Genomic DNA, 22,025 nt, shown 5'->3' with positions numbered 1-22,025 from the left:
ATATAAACTTAATAGACTTTCAACCAAATTTTTTTTCAAGTATTATTATTTTTTTTTTTTTACATTTCATTGAAGCTGAATAATACATGTATCAATGAAATTTATGAAGAGAAAAATATATATCAGTAAACTTGGATAAATATAAATTGAAAATTTATTATTACACTTTATATTTATTCATATGCGATTTAATACAAAAAAATAAATTTCTATCAAAAAAAAAAAAAAAAAAAAAATCCTAATCCAGTTTTAGATTTATTCTTTTTTATTTGGTCAGTCGGTTAAAATTATATTTATATGAACTTATATGATAGACAGAAGTCATATTTATATATGAATAAAAAAAGAAAAAAAAAAAAACTAGATCAAGAATAACAAGTTTGATTCAACCAACTTTTAAATTAAAAATAAATAAAATATAAATTTGCACCTTTAGCTTTATTTTTTACCCTCAAAATATTCTTAGGATGTCGTTATAGATGTCAACGTCTCGTCAAAAATCATCTGATGCATTTTTATCCATTCAGTATATAAATTCTTTTAGCTTGGTCGTTGTCGTGGGAAATGTGGATTTGATCTGTCACTAATAAACACTGAATTTTTTTCTAATACAATTTTTATAATTTTTTTTTTTTTTCTATTGTATAACATGAGTAGATGAGCAAGGTGTGTGTGTGTGTGTGTGTGTGTGTGTAAGCTTGCATTGTTATTACTTTTTATTGTTCCTTGTCTTGATACACTGTTTTTGGGCGAAAGAAAGGTCTTGAAGTAAGGTTTTTCGATTACGGTGGTCAACATCATCCACTGTTTCCGTTCGACATATGAAAAAAAAAAAAAAAAATATTGTACGAGGGGATGTTTCTTTATAACTTTCTTTATTTTTTCTTTACAAACTGCAGATGCCGACATGGCTCCCTCATTTTTATATTATCCGATGAAAGCCTCTTTTCCTTTCAAGATTTTTTTTTCTTTTTTTCATTTGAAAAAGTAGTACAACGAGCCAATTAAGACGTTAAAATTTTCCGGAATTTTGTCAATTCGTTATGGAAAAATGTGTAAATCACTATGTATAGAAAAAAAAAAAAAAAAAAAAAAAATTGGTGATTTGTTTGATTAACAAGCTTTGACATGGTAAAATTTACTGGGTACACTATGAACCTGTGGTCGAATCGTAATTCAAATATTTTTACCGGATGTATCGGTCAGACTGATTGATTAGCTCCAATTTATATTCATTCTATTTTATTTGATAAATAATTAAGCGTTGAAGAAAAAAAAAAAAAAAAGCCAATATATCAGAATAGTTTTACATTAGCTCATTTTATTATTATTATTTACTATTGATAAATTGTCATTTAACACTGCAATAATATATATTTTATATATATTTTTTTTTTAGAAATTGCAAATGACAAAAAAAGAAATTATTGAAAAATGATTAATAGAAAATTGAAAAATTAATATTTCGTCAGTAAAATATATATGAAAAATTGTTTTATTATATTTTTTTTTTTAAAAAAAAGAAAATAATACACAGTTGATATTATTAATCTTTTTTATTTTTCGTTGAAAGAAAATTGATGAAAAAAGTTGCATTTAGTCGTGTATTTTACAACAATTTTGAAAAATAATTTTTTTTTTTTATATTTTGTGTAAACATACCTGAGGTGATAATAGTTTATACAATGTACCCTTGTATAAATATTTTTTTTTCTTGAAAACTTTTGATGATATCAAAAGAAAAGAAGAGACCATCGAATGATCATTAATAAGAGCAGTCAAGCGAGTTTATCCAACAATTTGTCCGAGGTAAACCATAATGATCTTGGACATTCGATGGTTTGTCAAACATTAATAGTACCCCAGAGACTCCTTCACACCCAGAAAAAAAAAAAAAAAAAAGAATTAGGGCGTCACAATCTCCTCCCTATTAGAATTTTTGCTCCGAAAAAAAAAAAAAGAAAAATACTCAACACCAGAAGCAAATACATCATAAAAATGCTTCAGAATTTTTTCATACACAAAATACACACTTCTTTTTATTCTATAATTTCTGTTTTTTTTTTTTTTATATTCATCTTCAATACCACAACTGGGAGTGACTTGCATATAAAGAAATCTTTTGTTAGTTTTTCCTATTTTATATTATTTTTTTTTTTTTTCATTCAACTTATTTTTCTTTTTTTTTTCGGTATTTATTTTCATTCACATTAACCAAGTGTGCCATCACTGAAAATTGTTTTCATCTGGAAAAGTGGCACGTGCTCATCTAAGCCACGAAAAAAAAAAAAAAAAAAAATTAATAATAGTAATAATAAAAGCGGAGAGATAAAAAAAAGAGTATATGCATAGTCATGTATATTTATTGCTCCATTTTTATAAGCTTCTTCAAAGTTAAATTTAAAAAAAAATACACAGTGGCATTTGTATTTACTTTGTATATCATACGTCAAATAATTGTATGATTATTATAAAATTAAATTAAAATATTACTTGCGAGTTGAAAAAAAAATTAATTTTTTGATAAGAAATTAATTTAAATAATATTTATTTAAAAAAAAAAAATATAAAAATTCGTTATATTTAAATGTGTATAGGAAAAAAAAAAAAAAAAAATTAAACTAATAAATAATGTAATATTACAATTAACATGAAAGTACTACAAGAAATAAATAAAAATAATAAAAGAAATTTTATTTTGCAACAAGATTGAGGGTATTTTTATGAAAAAGAAAAAGAACATAAATATTAGTTACGGTTGTTGTTAATACTCCATGACGGTGTAAATTTATATCGTTGAGAAAGTAAATTTAAAAACTGGTATATATATCTAGCAAACAATGTTAAATTTTATGTGGTAAAAATAATAACATTTTGTGGCTTTTAAATATATTGATGTATGCTTATATACATATATGAGTATCACATTGGGCCATGTTAGTCATATATACAGATATTAGTACTATGCTGGTTGTTATATACATCTAGTGTACAAAAGGGTGTACAAAGTGACCGCAGATGTGGTCATCGTATTTGTGACACTACATGGCGTGACGATTTGTGCCCTTAAATCTAAAAAAAAAAAAGAGATATATATCATTGAAAAATTTTTAAAGAAATCTAACGTAATATAAAAATAAAATCTCAAGAGAGAAAATCAAAACCACAACCGCAAATAATTTTTTACAATATAAATACAAGAAAAAAAAAATAAAATAAATGAAATAGAAAAAGATATATAAATTACACAATCGGTGTTGTTTGAATTTTAGTAAATCTACATACGGAAGCCTATAGTATTGTTTTCATATATGAATTTAATGTTCATATCTTCGATAATATAGATAGAATTAGAATCAAATTGAACTAGAAGAAATACTACAACAAGAATAGAAAAATATCATTGTTAATAAATTAGTTATCAACAAAAATTGCAAAATTTTAAAATCAAAATATTAAGAAAACTAAAACAATCGTATGCAATAGACATTTAAAAATTGCAAAATCATATAATTAAGAAGATTGTTAGAAATTTGTTAATTAACAAAACAAAAATTAATATGCATAACTTCTTAAATTAACTTATGTATTATTTGGTCTCAAATTGTTATAAATATGAAGCCACATGTCTTGATAAAAATGAGTGTTAATTAGTTATACAATTGTTTATAATAATAAGTATCTATGTTCTAATATAAAAATAGACATGAAGGATTGCTTTTAACATAAGAGAGTGTGGCTCTGAAATTTAATCAGAATTTTTGTTACAAATTTTTTATATTTATTTGTTCAAGTTATTGAAGGTATAACTAACAATTTAAATTAACACTGTTTTTGACAAAAAGATGAGCGCATGTAAAAATGTAGTTATAATTTGCTTGATGATAAAATAGTTATTAAATTATACGTTATTAAAATTACGGTTTTATAAATAGTATTAAACAAAATGATTTAAAAAATTTGATTAGTTAAAAGTAAATCGAACGATGATAGTATTGATTTATTGAACAAATAGAATCATTGATATCAATAACAACATGAAGTATAACCTCAAATATCATTTTGATGTACATAATTTGACAATCAGTAAATAAATTCAATCATATAATTTAAAATTGATTAAACTGTAATGAATTTGAATAATCGAGATACAGAGAGTTTTGAAATCAATTTTCAATAGAACGATTCGTTACAATAATATTCTTCTATGTGAAAAATTCTTGGCAGCCATGATAATCATTGATGTTTTCATGATTTAAAAATAGATGTTAGAAATATATATAAGGATATAAATGAGATGAGAAGAAAATGAAAATGAAAAATAGTAAAGAAAACAGAGTATTATATTGAAGGTGAAGATGAAATACAGGACATTGGACAATAATCCTAACAAGATGATACTGACTATCTGATATTTATGACGCTATAACGGGAATAAATTCATGACAAAGAAAAAAAAAATCATAAAGGGATAAGAGTCAATAAAGTAAAAAATAAAATACATATGCCTTTTTTTATCAACCGTATAAATATAGCAAAGACAGAGGGAGGAAGGAGGGTTAAAAATTACCCATTTATTTATTGAATATATCTTTTTTTTTTTCTGTTATGTGCTTTGTTGGTTTAATATAAAAAAATTATTTATATACTTATTTTACCTTATTTTTTTTTTTTGTAAATCAAGCTTTTATTATATTATTTATTTTTGATTATTATTATTCTGTGTATAGTTTTTTTTTTTTTTTAGATATTTAAGTTTATTGCGAGCTTAATTTTTTTATATAAAATAAAATAATGAAATTTAGTATTATAGTTAAAATATTTACTTTAATATTTACTCTTAAGAGCTGAGCTTTTTTTTTCAAGGATTATGTACAATACTAATTTTTTTCTCTCAATTATTGTTGCAGAATTTCAATGAGACAAGTCAATGGCATCAATTGAGAATTTCTATTATCAACTGCTGAGAGGGTAAGTCTCATATTAATAATTTTTTATCTATTTTTTTAGATTATAAAATTTTTTTTTTATTGTTAAAAATATTTATGTCAAATTTTTAGGTCATTTAAACTTGCGTGTGATGGTTAATTAGCTCTTTTTTTTCATCACACTGATTGTCTTCAATCAATAATTTAATAATTGAAAAAAAAAAATTTTTTATTTTTTAAAATTTATTGCCATATGACGGTCTATTTTTTTTACTCCACTTTTTCATTTTATTTGATCTAATTTAAAATTTTGCTTGTTTATTAAATTAACAATATAATATATCATTCTCGCCAATTAGCATTTTGAAAAGTTGTGATGACGGCAAATAAAGTGTTGCCCATTACAACGACGATCCACAATTTTCTTCAAACATAACTTTCTCTCTCATTCGTCTAAATATATATATATATACATATATATTTTTTAGTTTTTTTTTCTCTTACAAATGCACAAGATGACAATAATAAAATTGCAGTGCAGATAATTTTACATCTTAGATTGTCGACCTTTCTCAAATAATGTATCTGTCTTGAATTTAATAGCTTGTACAAAACTAACATACACCCAGTTCATGTCAAAAACGTCTGCTGTTTCATTTGGTTTGTCATGTCGTCAAGTTTGTGTATATATATATACCAGACAAAATCATACAACTTCCTCCTTCTGTCCGGAAGATATCATATCTCATATAATATTAAAAAATAAATAAAATAAAGTCATAAAATTAAATTAAATATGGAAATACAAACATAACATAAATATAGATAATGAAAATTAATAATAAATATATGTATACCGTTATGATGATGATGATGATGTAGGGTATCATGTGAAAATAAAAAAAAAATATATATATCAGTATAACGACTTTTGCAATGCATGCAGTGCATATAGTATTGGGGGTGCACTGTGCCAAGAAAATCAACGGCTTAAATAAAATAAAAAAATTAATAAAAAATACATATATAAAATCCACAGCACGCGTACTTCAAGTCAGCTGGCAAAAGGCGTGACCAATGTCCAGTCTGACTCCTGCTGTCATTCGTGCGCAACCGTAAAACCTATACGCATAATTTTACGCTTACAAAATTTTCAACTTATATTATTTCATCTAAAAATATAAATAAATAATATATATATATAAAATTCATGAATAATAACAGTCAAACTAAAGTAAACCTGTCGTTTAGTTTAATTATACATATACACTGCATGTATATATACCACCAGCGTCTTTTGATCACTGATAAATCAACCCCCTTAAGACTGATATTCAAAAATAAAAAATGCATTTATTTATTATCTTTATATGTGCAGTACACGTGTTGTATTATTTTCTTGCATTGTATAAATATAAATATATTAAAAGAAAACATCCAGTTGCATTATAAGATTGTTATCAATCTAATATTCAATTAGTTCTTCTTCACTTGACTCCCCATAGAAAAAAAAAAAAAATTATACATATATTAATTCTGTAGAAAATAAAAAAACAATTTAATATTATATAAAAAATATTCTTGACCTATCCAAAACTATAGGGTTAGTTTTTTTTTATTATTTTTTTTTTTTTTAATTGAAAACATACAGTTTTATTATGCTCATCATTATTAGACTCATAGACCGTATATATATATATATATAGTCGCACCATCACTGTCATAAAATTAAAATATATTATTATTATTATAATATATATATTTTAATGAATTTTAAGATGGATATATATTGAAGCACCACCCGCGGATATATACTGATAGATCATTATAACGACAATAATTATTATTCCAGTATATAAATTAAGTCCAGCAGCCGGATAAGGTATATTTTGCATCAGTATATATATATACTGTACCTTTATATTGGAGCTTTTGACGTCTGGTTCAATTTACCTCTTTGCAGGGGTGAAAAACACCCGCGTTAACAGAGCATGACCCCTCGTTACGCCTTTATCCCCTTTAACCCCCTCTTGCCTTTTTTTTTTTTTTTTTTCTCTTACTCTCTTGCTCTGGTACTTCTATAGTATCTCACAGCGGTTACAAATAATTATACATTCATGGTATATTCCATATAGGCATTTCTAATGCAACACTGAATGAAAGGGGAGAACATCCATGGAAATTGTCAACTGGCCTTTCTCGCTCTTTGGCGCATGTATACCTAGTTGATAGTCTTTATGCAATTGAAACAGTGCTGATGGCTATTCCAAATATATATAGGATTTTTACCCTCTCGCTATATAATGTCACCCTTGCACTTTTATTTATATATATTATTATTTATTTCGTTTATCCTGTAGACTCAATGTCTGCAGTTTGATACACATTAACGCATGCACATATATATATGTATAGCTTACTGTATTTGTGCGAGGGTGCAATGTCGATCGGCTTCGTTACGCTTGTGAATTGAATTTTATTTATATATATTTTTTTTTTCCTTTCGAGTCAAGCTCATCGTATGCAATATGCATCGGGGTCATCATCTCTTGATTTTTTGATGGCATGAGGTCTTTGATCCATGTTGGTCTCATTATCTTCCGGGGTGATTGCCCCCCAAGGGGGAGGAAATGCAATGCCATATAATGCCAGCGGGGCGCCAAGGGGATACCCTTATCTGTATTTAAAATTTTTTTTTTTTTATGAACGTATATTTGGGTGTACTTATGGTATTAGTCTATATTTTGTTTGCATCATTTTTTATAGAGTCGATGTACCAGGTGTTTTTTCAAATTTTTTTTTTTTCCATTACTGACTGTCATTTATTTATATAGAACTATTGATTCAATGAAAAGGTGACTGTTGTACTGATGCGATATACAAACCATAAAGTTTTATAATTTTTGAATTATTGAATTTTTTTTTTTTTAATTATTTTTCTATAGAAATTAAATTTACTCAGTATTTTTTATTTTCAATTAATTTAGTAAATTGATATTTTTAAAAAAAAATTTATTATTCATATACGTATCGATATCGAGAATTTGATATTTTTATCAAAAATAAATTTATGTATTTCAATAAATATACAATAATTCAAAAAAAAAAAAAAAAATATTTTAAATTTAAATTTTGATTAAAACTCGTGGAAATTCGATATGATAAAAAAATATTTGTTGAAAGAAAAAAAAAAAAAACGAGTACATCAATTTATACTTTATATTATTTGATAAAAAAAAAAAATATATTTTTTTTAATTTAAAATTTTTTTTTCTTTGTTATTTTTCATGTCATCATGAGTTTCGATTTATTATTTTTTTTTTATTATCATGAAGACAACAGTATTATTGAAACTTGATAAAGTTAGTAAGTTAATCATATACTGTATAATGAATAATGATAGTAACAATAAAAAAAAAAAAAAGTATATATGAATGAGGTTTTTTTTTTTATCAAGACGACATACGGTATGACCGGTGAATTATTCATTCGAGTAGATCAGTTGTGGCACGAGCGACCAAAAAAAGAAAAAAAATAAAATAAAATAAGGGAAGTTGGAAAATTAAACAGACGTAACAAAAAAAAAAAATTTAGTTAGTATGCAGGGTTAAAGTGTACACGCGATACCACACGAACAATAGTAATGTTCTGAATGTTGCAAAATCATTGGGATTAATTCGCTGACCTGAATGAATATTATTATGCATCTGTCATCAGTGTAAATATACTGTGTCATATTTCAGATCACATATTCAACGATTCATCTGAGCAATTGACTGAATAAAAAAATAACAATCATATAAAAAAATCATGTTAAACATGAAATAAAAAAAAAAAATTTCAATTGACGTGTAATATCTTCGTGTTTGACACACTCGATGAAGTCACCAAAAAAATCCCCGAGAGACGACACATCACCAAGTCGATTAAAAAATACAATTGAATTTTTTTTTTTTTTTTTCTAAATCGTTCTCCGATGACTGGTCATTTTTTTTTTTTTTTTTTTAATAATTCAACTTTGAAAAAATAATAATAATAATTTTAATATAAAAATTGTCACCACCACCAACGATTAAAAGTAACAGAAAAAAAATATATCCCTCTTTTTTCATATATACGAAAAAGAAATAAAATAAATATAATAATAATAATTTAAAATTTTCAACTGGATGTCTCTCCTCAATCTTTTTAATTTTTTTTTTTTCTTTCTTTTTTGGTCGTAAATTTCAATTATCTCTAGATGTAGTATTTCTAATAATGAGGCAAAAAAAAAAAAAAAAAAAATTCTCCACGGACCACGCTAGATATTTTTTTTACTTTCCCTCAAATTTTATGTCACTTTTGGGGTAAAAAGGTACAAACCTGTGTTGATTTGTAGTCAGAAAAATGACAAAAAAAAAAAATAGATAAAATAAAAGACAAAGCTTGAAATTCTCTCACCATTAAGGTGCCTAATAAATTCTAATCAATATTTTTTAAATAGAAAAGAAAAAAAATACAAAACATATAGTTTATATAATAATTATTATTATTAAATTATATTTATTGTTTTAAAAAATTTATCCACACTTGAAAACATAATAATAATATATAAAATAAAAAATAATAAATTTGTATATTATTTTTTTTTCATTTACATAATATTTTTTGTGGTTTTATTTCTAAACAATAGTCTTAATAATTTTATTTATTATAGACAATATATAAAATTAGAAAATAATATATACTCTATTGCACTTTGTTGCTTTGATTCCCACAAGACGACGACGACAACGACAACGATACTCTGCAAAAATACAAAGAGGGGAATTATTATAGAAAAAAAAAAAAAAAAAAAAAAAAAAAAGAAACAAGTCCAGGTGTCCTAGACAAGAAAGATTTGATCGAGACTTGAAAATTATACGGGGAGGGAGAAAAAAATAACGAAAAACACTGAAATACATTCTTAACAAAGACACATAAAAAAATATCATAGACACTTATAAATGTCAATCTTGCCCATATTTCGTTTTAATAAAATATACAATAACGAATAAATACATATACATCGGTGACGAATGTACCTTGTAAATTGACAATATAAAACTTGATTTTTACGAATAGCAAACCTTATTATTCAATCTTTTATATATTTTGTTTTTTCTCTTTATATACAATTTCGTTTTTTTTTTTTTTTTTTCGTATAAATTTTTATTTTTTCAAGATGTCTGACCACCCGTTGTGATACCAGAGTTATTCATGACCTAGTAACCTTTTATGAAGGAAAAAATAAATATATATATTTTAGATGACCTCTATACAGTACGTTGATTTTGGGGGAGTTGAGGGCTGGACATTATAACAAACTTACTTTATTTTTTTTCTTCTATATTTTTCTGATTGTTAATGTCTCGATGAAGTATCTCATAAATTTATTTTTATTTACAATATCACAAGTCTTTACATGTATTTAATAAATATTTTTCAATTCATCGAAAAATATATAAAGATAAATACAATGACGTCAAGGCTGGTTGATGCTCGTTATATATATTTTCAAGGAGAATTATTATATGTATTATTTTTTTTTTCTTTCTTGATGGGTGACAATTTGAACTACTATTCAATGAAGGATTAAAGACCAACTAAAGAAAAATCGTAATTGGGAGGGTATTTTATTATTCGTTAGTTGGGGAGAGACAGTTTTATATGTACGTTTTTTTTTTAAATTTTTATTTCCCACATCTCTGATGCAATGGACAAAATTTTATTTTATACAACTGTTGATATTGTTCTTCTTATTCTTCTTTTTTTTTTTTTTCTTATTTATTTATTTGCTTATAATCTGGATTAAAGTTGTCAGCAAAGTCCTTAAAATTATTTAAATATAACATTTTTTTTTGAATAGATATATATATTCAATTGTTAATAGTTATATTTACTTTTGTATTTTAAAATTTTTATTTATTCAACTGTTGAATGTTGTATTTAAACAAATGAGTGTATGTCAAAATGATGAACTGTGAACTTTTATTTGATTTGAAATTTTTAAAACATGATTTATTGATTGACATTTATATTCGTTCAAGTTTTCTTTCAAAATAATTGAATGATATCTTAATTTTTATTCCATTATAATGTGGTATAGTTATATTATCAATGTGACTTTTTCTAAACATCAAAAAATTCATTTGGTAATTTTTAAATTTTATTATATTTTATTTGATGAATTTATTGTGAATAGTTTGATATCAATTGTAACAGTACTATTGTATTAAATTTGTAAAGCAAAAAATATGAAAAGAAAAAAGAAAAGTATTATAGTGGTTAATGGGACCACACCGCAGATAGTCAAGACCACCCTTGGATTTTTATTTGAAAACATTTGGCAGTTGTCATCAGGTGTTAGAGGGTGGATATTATTTTCATCACATTTTCACACGGTTTTACTATATATATATACGTATTTTATTTAACACCCTCACTTAACAATATTGAACAATCATCAACAGATCTCCTGCTGATTATAAATTACAAAATCCATATGTAGCTTTCTCAATTTTCAAAAAATATTGTCTACAATATTTTCTCATATAAATAACTATATTTTGACAATGAGATGAATTCTTATTGAATTTTTCATATTGAAACAATAAAAAAAAAAACAACGTTCATTATCTTTTTGATAATTTACACATTTAATTTTTGAGGTGATAAAAAAATTTTTCAACTTATTTTATTAATATTTTTTTGATATAAAAATAGATTTATTTTTTTGTAAATTTATTTTTATAACGGATATGAAAAGTACAACTGTCCAATAAATATATTTATTTATTTATATATACATATACATTTAAAAAAAAAATCAAAAGAATGCAAATGTTTTTGAATTATTTTAAGAGTTGACATATGAAGTTGACATGAGTGCCTTGCATTTTGGTAAATGTCATCTTGAATTAAATTATAAAATTAAAAAAAAATAACCACACGAGACAAACATCAAGCACGTGTGGTACTTTGTATATATATGTTTTGGTATATTCAAGATGAAAAAAAAAAAAAAAAATTAAATTATTATATGCGTATATAATATATGATTCTTTTATTATTAATATTTATTTTATTTATTTTCTATTATTTTTAAAATTAGGGTTGTCGTTCTTGTCAACGAGGGAGGTCTTTTTTTTTTTTTTTTTTCTTTGGTCAAAGCAATTTTGTTTAGAGATTAAGGAAGTGTATTTTATATATATTTATTTTATTTTATTTTTTTTTTTTAATGCATGAATAATGTGACGTGATGTATTTACTATATATTTAAAAATGCATTGGCATGTGTGTTGCTATAAATGTTCACCCATCATCGGGTCTCGTGGCTCGCGACAATAAAGCTATGTTATTCAAGGGTTGATGTTAATCTCCATAATGTAATAGTATTTTACAATATCTACATAATATGTATAAAAGTATGAGGACAACCCTTTTTTTTTTTTTTTAACAACCCATAAGGCTGGTCCTTGTGGCTAGTAAAATGAACCGTTTCTTTATGCTGTTCATTCGATCATGATTAGACTTCCCTTTTGCTAAGGATATGCTATAATTTTTTTTTTTTTTTTTTTCTTCTATTTCATATATTCTATTGAATAATATCAATTTTTTTTTTTTTTTTCGTTCTCTTTTCTTGGCTTTTTTCTTTCTTCAAACAAAGTGACCAGTGGTCAGCATTTGTTGCTTGATTGGACATATGATTTAATTCTCCAATTCAATTCAATTTAATTTATGTGTATATAGTTAATAAAAAAAAAAATTACAATGAAAAAGAACATGTGTGTAATTTAAATATTTTATATTTAAAAAAATATTGAAAATTAATTTTTTAATATATAGAAATTTATCAAATAAATTTTGTTTTTCTTATATTTTTAAAACTATTTTTTCATAATAAAATATATAGATTTTTTTTTCTTCTTCTTTAGAAAAATAATTAGGGCTCTCGACCACAAAACTTGTTCCTCTTTTGAAATATCCACTGCGTCATGACGAAATTTAAAAGAAAAAAAAAATAAATAAATAAAAGGGTTACCATAAATCCCCTTGTGCCAGTTGGTGTACACTTATTTTTTCTATATACATACTATATATGAACCAATATGTAGTCTTGATAAAAATCTCAAAAGTACACCAAAATAATGTATATCGCAAAACGATCGTGCGTGGTGTTGTTATTCATCAACCCTTTTTTTACTTTATATTTTTATTTTCTATATATTTTATTTGTTTCCCTTGAGGTTCCTTGGTAAATTGTGGCCAATGTAGAAGTAAACAATTTTCATTTGATCCTTTCTGAAGGTATTGTTGAGAGGGGTTGTTCCATGATTTCTGATTATATATAACATAAAAATAAAATAACGATGCTGAGAGACTTTTTTTTTATATACCTATACCAAAAATTTTGCAACAATAGTAAAAAAAAAAAATTGAAGTCGAGCGATTTTCCGTTTCAACCCCTTAACTGAATTGAATTAAATCTTATATATCGTCAGGTGTGATCAGCCACATATACACACACATTGGGGCTAAAAAAAAAGAAAAGAAATTAAAAAAAAAATTTGTTAATATATAAAAATAGTGACAAGAAAGAGGGTTAAATTTTATTTTACCAAAATGACATGACGATTTTATTTTTCTTTTTTTTTTAATACTTGTATCTTTTTTTTTTTTATATCAAAAGAAAAATAAAACCATCTCTTGTTCAATTTGCACCGACAGTTCTATATATATTCCCAGCATTGTCAAAAAAAAAAAAAAATGGTGACAAAAAATACAATGATTTTGTAGAAAAAAAAAAATAACAAATATATAACTGTATGTGTTTTTTTAAAATAACGTTAAAAATATATATAACAACCCCTTTAGTTTTGGAAAAATTTTGCCTGGTCATTCTAGCGATGTTAATCGATTTTCCATTTGTGTAAGATTATATCATCATAACGTTAACTCACACCCTCAGAAAATGTCTAAATATAAATTAGAAAATATAGTGGATAATTTTATCAATCATGAATCAATTTTTTTTTTTTTTTTCCTCGTGTGAAAATATTTTATTTATAAAATCATATATTTTTATAAATAGCTTATATTATTTTCTACTAATACATATTTTATATTTATTTTTTTTTTCTCTTTTAAATTCTTCAAAGTAAAATTTTGGTTTATCGTTTGAAGTGTCATCAAAGACACTCTTATAAAGTTAAAAGTGTAATACAGTAAATAATATTAAAAAAAAAAAAAAAAGAAAGGGTTAGAGTTAAAAAAAATTGCCAGGGGCCAATTGAAACATTAACACCGCCACGCCCAGCGATTTTGATCATGTATATATTCTTCAATTGATTTTTTTCTAACGTCTGCAGGTATATAGATATTTTATTATTTCTCTAAATTTTCCCGTTAACCCTCATGTCTTGTGCCTCTTTTATTTTTTATTTTTTTTATTATAACACTTTATTTATTTATTTTTTTGACACATATATAAAGTTAAGGGATTTAAGTGGCAAAAGATATTGAAGAGAATTACCAAGATGAAAACAAAAATTTTTTCTCAAATCAAATTCGATACAATCACACGGTACTTAAAGATACAAATTGGATTAACACTTTAACAGTTAATATTGAACATTGATTTATAAACTTTTAAAATCACAAAATCTATCTATCTTAATATTTTTTTTTTTTTTTTTATTTCCTTATTCGTCATAAAAAATATAATTAGGTATATAGATAAAAAAAAAAAATTTTTAAACACGTACGTTGACATAATTATCTATAACGTTATTAAAAATACATTATAAGAAAATAATAAAATCAGATATAAATTTATTTATTAAACTTGGAAAATGATATTGAAAAAAAAAAAAAAATTAAAATTAAATTAGACAACATGTGGACCAACTGTCGAATTAGAAAATAATCTGATCTAAAAATCACAATGCATGGTGTATGGTGTATTTGTATGCTGGTGTATTTTTTTCAATGGTCAAAGTTTAACGGTTTTGAAATAATGTTAATGTATACACCAAAAATTTACCCTGTCAATGACGCGATTTGTAATTAATTAACAAAACCGGAAATAAAACACGTGCTAGAGATTTTATTCATTGATAATAATTTTAGAAACTGCAATTAAAATGGGGGTGAAGTTGAAAAAATAAATAAATAATAATAATAATAGCCATGTGAATCAAAATTATAATACATCTAAATATATCACCTGCCCCCTGTGGCTTTACGCTTAACAAGCACAATATCAATAAAAAAAAAAAACAATAGTTTTTTTTAATTTATAAACAAATGGATTTTAATAAAAAAATAAATAAATAAATTTCAGGGTTAAAGTTTCTCTCAGGGTGTGTATAAATATGCAAGTTTTTTTTTTTTTTTTCATTAAATAAATACTCAAAGTTTTGATCTGTTTTGTTTTGAAAACTACCCTCAAATATTTTACATTGAAATAAATTCTCTTATCCAAGTTTTGCTATGTATATATATTGTATACCCCTTTTGTAATAATCGTTGGTAATGGGTAAAAACACATGTGCAATAAATTGATATAAATCACTGAGTAAATATAAATGAATATTTATTATCAGCATGACAAATCTTTTCATGCATATAAATATAAACTGCAAATAAAATACTCAATTTTATTTGTTTTATTTATTTTCTTTTTAATTAATTCTTCATCATGTAATTTAACAATACAAAAGTTTAAATAAAAAATTCTCGAGTATATAGAATAAAAAGCAAAATAAATAAATAAATAAATAGATTTTGCTGACAAGTTGCATCGTTAGTGACTAAAATATTTGTTGTGACAAAGACTAATGAAAATATTTGAAAAAAAAATTTGTGGGGAGACAAAAATTTGTGTTCTTTTTTTTTATGTAAAATTATTCAGAAAAAAAAAAATATATTGTTACAAGGATAGTATGAAAAAATTCTCGCCTTAGAAATTTTAGCAAACAATGGGGTTACATGAAAAAAAAAAAATATCTGTGAAAAATTTCAAATGCAAGATGAGTCTTAGAGTAAAAAAAAAAAATAAAATAATTGTCTTCCTGTGGATTTCTGGTGGAAGGTGCTATCATAAAAAAAAAAAACAAAAAGCATGGGATAGAACGATATGAAAAAAAAAAAGAAAGTTATGATGGGTACGGATTTTTTTTTCATCATGATGCATCTAGTACGGCTCATTACACAAGCGGGCAAGACAGGAGTGACGATATATAGTAGTGTATAGATATATATATAGAAAAAAAAATGAAGCAAAAAAAAAATTATAAAAGAAAGAAAAAAAAAATAGCAGGGAAGAAGAATCGTCAGTGAGCCTTAAACTCAACGGTTTAGAAATAACGCGACAATGAAAAGTTCTAAGGTAAAAATTATCCAAAGGTTGTATATATCAAAATTTAATATGTTCAATAATACAAAGACAGAAATAATGATAAAAGAGTAAAACCGTTCAAATTGTCATCGATAAATATATCCCAAGTTAACGCCTATAAATTTTTTTTAAACTATCTCAATTTTCATGACATGTTTATCACTATTGACAATTTTATTATTTCTAAAATTATTATTATTTTTTTTAATTCTTGATTTTATATAATATAAATAATTTTTAATATATGATTTTTAGCGTGCAAAATTAATAAGTATACATCACTGTATAGCCAGAGAGTAATCGTGTAAAAAATATCGACTGATTGAAAATTGAAAATAAAATTTTTCAGTCCTTCAAAAAAGTTTTTTTTTATAGTATATTCAATTTCTGCACGTGCTTGTAACGATCTTTCCAATATAAATAATCGTCAAATATATGTATAGGGTTATTTTTTTTTGTTTGAGTATATGTACAGAGAGATATGTGTATTTGTTAAATGGTTGTGAGACGTCTCTCTGGTTTTTATTACATAAATAACAATAGATTGAACCCGCCTGGTGATCGACTTTGTGATGATTCTCATTTCTCACTGCGTCTATTCTTAATTTTTAGTACTGATCCACCCATATCGGTATGCCTCCTACCCCAAAAATTTTATAAAACCCTTTATTGTATATTCTGAACCCTTAAATTTCGAAATACAATGATAGCCTAGCTTGTGTTTGCTTAAAACTATTTAAATAAAAAAAAAAAAAAAATGAAAGAGAAAAACTGATTTTTCTTTTAATAAAAATTTGTTGATTTATATTTTTATTGACATAATAAAAATTTATCATTGCGGTTATTTTTATTTAATTTGCAAGCAAAATTATCAGTAACGTTGTCATTGCTCCAATCATCTAAAAAAATAAAAATAAAATAAATAAATTTATAAAATAATTTAATTGTTTTTTTTAACTCACTGATAATAAAAGTGGTAAATCAATTGAAAAAAGTCCACCTATTGAATAAAAATTTAATTTTGTAATACGAAAATACATGAGTAATCTTGGATCTTTCTGAAAATTAATTTTTTAAAATTATATGCACAAATAGTTTTTATAAAAATCAGCTTGAATATTTTTTATAATAGTTACCCTCAATCCACTTGATTCAAAATTTATCGTAGAATATAATAAAAAAATTTCTGTTGTCATATTATTCATCTAAAAAAATATAATAATTATTATAATATTAATTGATATATATTTAATAATATTTATATATCAATAGTTGACTCACTTTGAGACTAACAAAATGACATGATGCTGTTATTGAAAACAAATAAATAAAATAAAGTAAAGCAATTAATATTTCATGTATTTCAAATATATAACCATCATCAAAATCACAATCTATAATTGTCATATAAATTTTAAGTACAATATGTTGACAAAATTCAACAATAAAAATAAAAAAATGAATTGAATATACACTATTTATTTGTTTAGATGCTCTCAATAAAAAATAATGCATCCATCTTATATTTTCAAGTGTAATATTATTATTAAAATCTAAAAATTTTCATTATTAAATTTAATTATTTATAATTTATCTTTTTCCTTTTTTTGTCTGACTTACCATTTTTTTTTACTAGTTTATTTGAATGATCAATTCTATCATATAATAAACACATTATACTACAAAATTTGTAGACTTGTATCCAAGTTGTTCCATGAAGTAAAGTATGCCATATTATTCTTGATGTTTTATAATATTTACCAAAATTTTCTATAAAAATAATTACAATCCACCAGACTATTGTAATTCCAATAAATATTTTACATACAAAAGTAGAATAACATTTTTTTTTTTTATTAAATTTTGATGCTATATCATATTTATAAAGATAACTCAAAGCTAATTCAAGTTGTTTTTTTTTAAATATCATACAAATAGTATCCCATATATATCCAATTAATATAAAAATAAAAAATGCCATTTCATAATAATCACGAATTGTATAATTTAATGATAAATGATTTATCATAAAATATCCACGTAAAGAAGCAACAGTAAAAGTAAAAAAAAATGAATAAATAATTTCTAATTTTGTTACAATAAGTAAATTACCACCAATTATTTTTAAAGGAAAACAACCACAAATTTTTGCAATATAAAGTATTATTTTTATGTCTTTTAACATTTTCGTTTATTTTATATAGAAAAAAAATTTTTATCGAAACAATTTTTTGTTCTTGATTCGCAACTAAACTGGTTGATTTTTTTAATTTTTCTTCTTCTTATACATGTCTGGTAAACTTGTATATTGATTATTATATTATTTAACCATGAATCGACCTTGATATAATGATGTCTATGAAAATATTGATAAAATTAAAAATAAACTTGACAACTTGTTAGTCTTCTATGTAATCAAAATGACAAGTAAAGTTGTTATGGCTCCACTTATCTAATAATAATATAATTTTATAATATATATACGTATGATAATAATTTTTTCAATTAACTTACTGATAGTAGTAGTCGAAAATCCATGTTAAATAGTCCATGTAATGCAGAAAAATTTAATCGTATAACATGAAAATACATGAATAATCTTGGATCAGCCTGAATGCGAATATTAAATAAATTTAAATTATTATTATTATTATTACGTTTTCTAAAAAAAATATAATTAAGAAAGAGTTGTTACCTTGGTTTTATTCAATCTAAATTTCATCAAAGAATGAGCTGAAAAAGTTTTTGCTGCAACATTGTTAGCCTTTAAAATTCAAACATTTGTTTTAAATTCTTTTCTTTTTTTTTTTTTTTTTTTGTAATTTACGTGCATGTATACTCACTAATTGACTTGTAAGATGACACGATGCAATGATAAAAAATAGAAAAATAATATTAAAAATAGCACTAAGTAGTTGATGTGTTTCAAGCATCAAACCATCTGATGAATCGTGATCTTTAATGAGATTATAAACTCCGACAATAATACTACTAGACAGTCCGGTAATTAGAAAAAATGATTGAAATGAATAAAGACCATTAATTTTTTTTGCTGCTGCAAATAAATAATAATGCATCAATCTGATATCTTCAAGTTTAATGTGATGACTTTGTTCTAAAGTAGCTGAGTTGACTGAAAAAAATAATTGTTATTTATTTCAATAATTTAATTTGATATAGTTTATATTTTATTTTCAAAATTACCATTGGGTTCAAGTAATCTATTTAAATGATCAAGTCGTCTATATAATAATGACATTATACTGCAAAATTTGTAGGCTTGTATACAAGATGAAGCCTGAGTTATACTTAGTGATATTGTTTCCGAAATATAATTGTGATTGCTTCCAAAATACAATAAACCAGTATTAATTATCCAAAGAATAGACGAAATAACTAAAAATAATATCATATAATTGCGTAATAAATAATTAGTTTCTTTGCTGAATTTTGATATGGTATCATAGTTGCGAAAGTGTTTTAAAGCTTCCATTAATTGATTTTTTTGTAAAATCATACAAGCACCATCTGTAGAGTTTACAATTACAGCAAATGGTAATAATGCAAAAAGAAAAATACTGCCTTTCGAATGTTCTGAATGCTCTGAATGTTCTGAATGTTCTGAATGAATAAAATGTTCATTATAATGAACCCATACTGAATATACACGTACACTAATTGTTCCAATAACAAATAATATAGAATAAGCAATTTCCCATTTTGTTACAATTAAAAAACTGCCAATTATTTTAAAAGGAAAATAACCACAAGCTTTTGCAACATAAAGAATTGGTTTTATTTCATTAAACATTTTTCACGTGCTTTCCAAAAGATAACAATACTATTACTAACTTTTATTTTTTTATTTTTATATTTGACAAACTCGATTATTATTATATTTATCATATATAATAAATTGAAATTAAATATTAATTTGACTTTTGTATTAATAAAAAATCAAAGTATATTTTGTGTGTTACAATATTAAGTGTAACAATAGTTTTGTTATAAAAATTAATATATTCTTCATTAGTTTGCATGAATACACGAAAAAAAAAAATCATTGTAATAATGTATATAAAAAAAAATTTATTATGTAAGCAAGATGACTAGTAAAGTAGTTATGCCTCCACATACCTAAAAATAATTTTTAAAGTTCAAAGAGATATATAATTTATTATTGAAAAAAAAAAAAAAACTTACCGACAGTAAAAGTGAAAAATTAATTTTAAATAGTCCTCCCATTGCAAGAAAATTTATTTTCATTACATGAAAATACATAAATAGTCTTGGATCTATCTGAATTGACAGTACAATTATATGAAAAAAATAATTATTCAAATTTTCATTGAACATAGAATAAAAATATTAATATTCAATTTATATATATATATATATAGATATACCTTGTTTTCATTTAAATTAAATTTTACCAAAGAAAAAACTGAAAAAGTTTCTGTTGCCACACGATTAGCCTGCAAAATATATAATTTTGTGTTAAAAGTATATTGTTTTTTTTTTTTTTTTATTTTACATTGTCATACTTACGAGTCGACTTGTTAGATGACACGATGCAATAATAAAAAAAAGATATAAAAAATTAAGAATAATACTGAGTGCTTGATAAAATTCAAACACCAAACCATCTGATGAATCATATTTTTTAACAAGATCATAAGTTCTAATGAGGATACTGTTAGCAAGTCCAGTAACAAAAAAAAATAATTGAACTGAATAAACACTGTTGATTTTTTGAGTTGCTTTTATTAAATGATAATGCATCCATCTAATATTTGAAAGTGTCATATCAGTTTGTTTTGAAATGGACTTTATCAAAAACTTCCTATAGATTTCTAAATTAAAATTTTTTTTCTATTAAATTTTATAGTTACTTGATTCGTACAAGAGTATTTTTTTTTGTCTCACTTACCATTTGGTATAATTAATTGATTTAAATGATCAAAACGTCGATATAATATTGATATTATACTGAAAAATTTGTAAACTTGCAAAAAAGTAGTACTTTGTGCTATTGCCAACCATATTGCATTATATAAATTATTGGATTGTGCATAATACAAACAGCCTACATTAATTATCAAAAAAATAAATGAAATAATTAAAAGTAATCTCATATAATTGCGTGTTTTATAACAAGTTTTTTGGCTAAATTTTGAAGTATTATCATAATTATTAATATGTTTAAAAGCTTCTATAAAATGGCTATTATTTAAAATCATAAAAATACCATCGGTTGAGTTTGCAATTAAAGAAAATGGCAATAATGCAGCGAAAAAAATACTGCCTTTTGATAGTATTAAACTTTTAGTATAATGAACATATATAAGATACATACGCACACTAGCAGTTACACTGATAAATAAAATTGAATAAAAAATATCCCATTTTTTAATAACTAGAGAATTTTTTATTATTTTAAAAGGAAAACAACCAACAGCTTTGGCAATATAAAGAATTAATTTTATCTCGTTAAACATTACAGTTTTATTTTATTTTATTTTTTTTTTTTTTTGTACGTTCTTTCGGAAAGAATAAAATACTACTACTGACTTTTTTTACTTGACAAATACATTGAATATATATATTAAAATATTGTTATTAAATTTTTATGTGATTTATCGAATGATGGATGACAATAACAGGTCTTAAATCTTAAT

The 22,025-nt window shown here is 23.7% G+C and overlaps 1 protein-coding gene across 1 annotated transcript in view; it reads left to right on the top strand.

Annotated features, from left to right (window-relative positions):
* The window catches only part of LOC122856438, a 65,676-nt gene that overhangs the window by 12,213 nt on the left and 31,438 nt on the right, over positions 1–22,025 (top strand). The window contains exon 4 of the mRNA XM_044158115.1: positions 4,911–4,971. The gene's annotated coding sequence lies outside the window, so the exon portion shown is untranslated. The remainder of the gene's footprint in view (positions 1–4,910; positions 4,972–22,025) is intronic.

The sequence above is a fragment of the Aphidius gifuensis genome, linkage group LG1, assembly GCF_014905175.1.
Source record: "Aphidius gifuensis isolate YNYX2018 linkage group LG1, ASM1490517v1, whole genome shotgun sequence".
Classification (NCBI taxonomy): Eukaryota; Metazoa; Arthropoda; class Insecta; order Hymenoptera; family Braconidae; genus Aphidius; species Aphidius gifuensis.
Note: the sequence above shows the minus strand (reverse complement) of the source record. Positions and strands in the feature narration are given on the sequence as shown.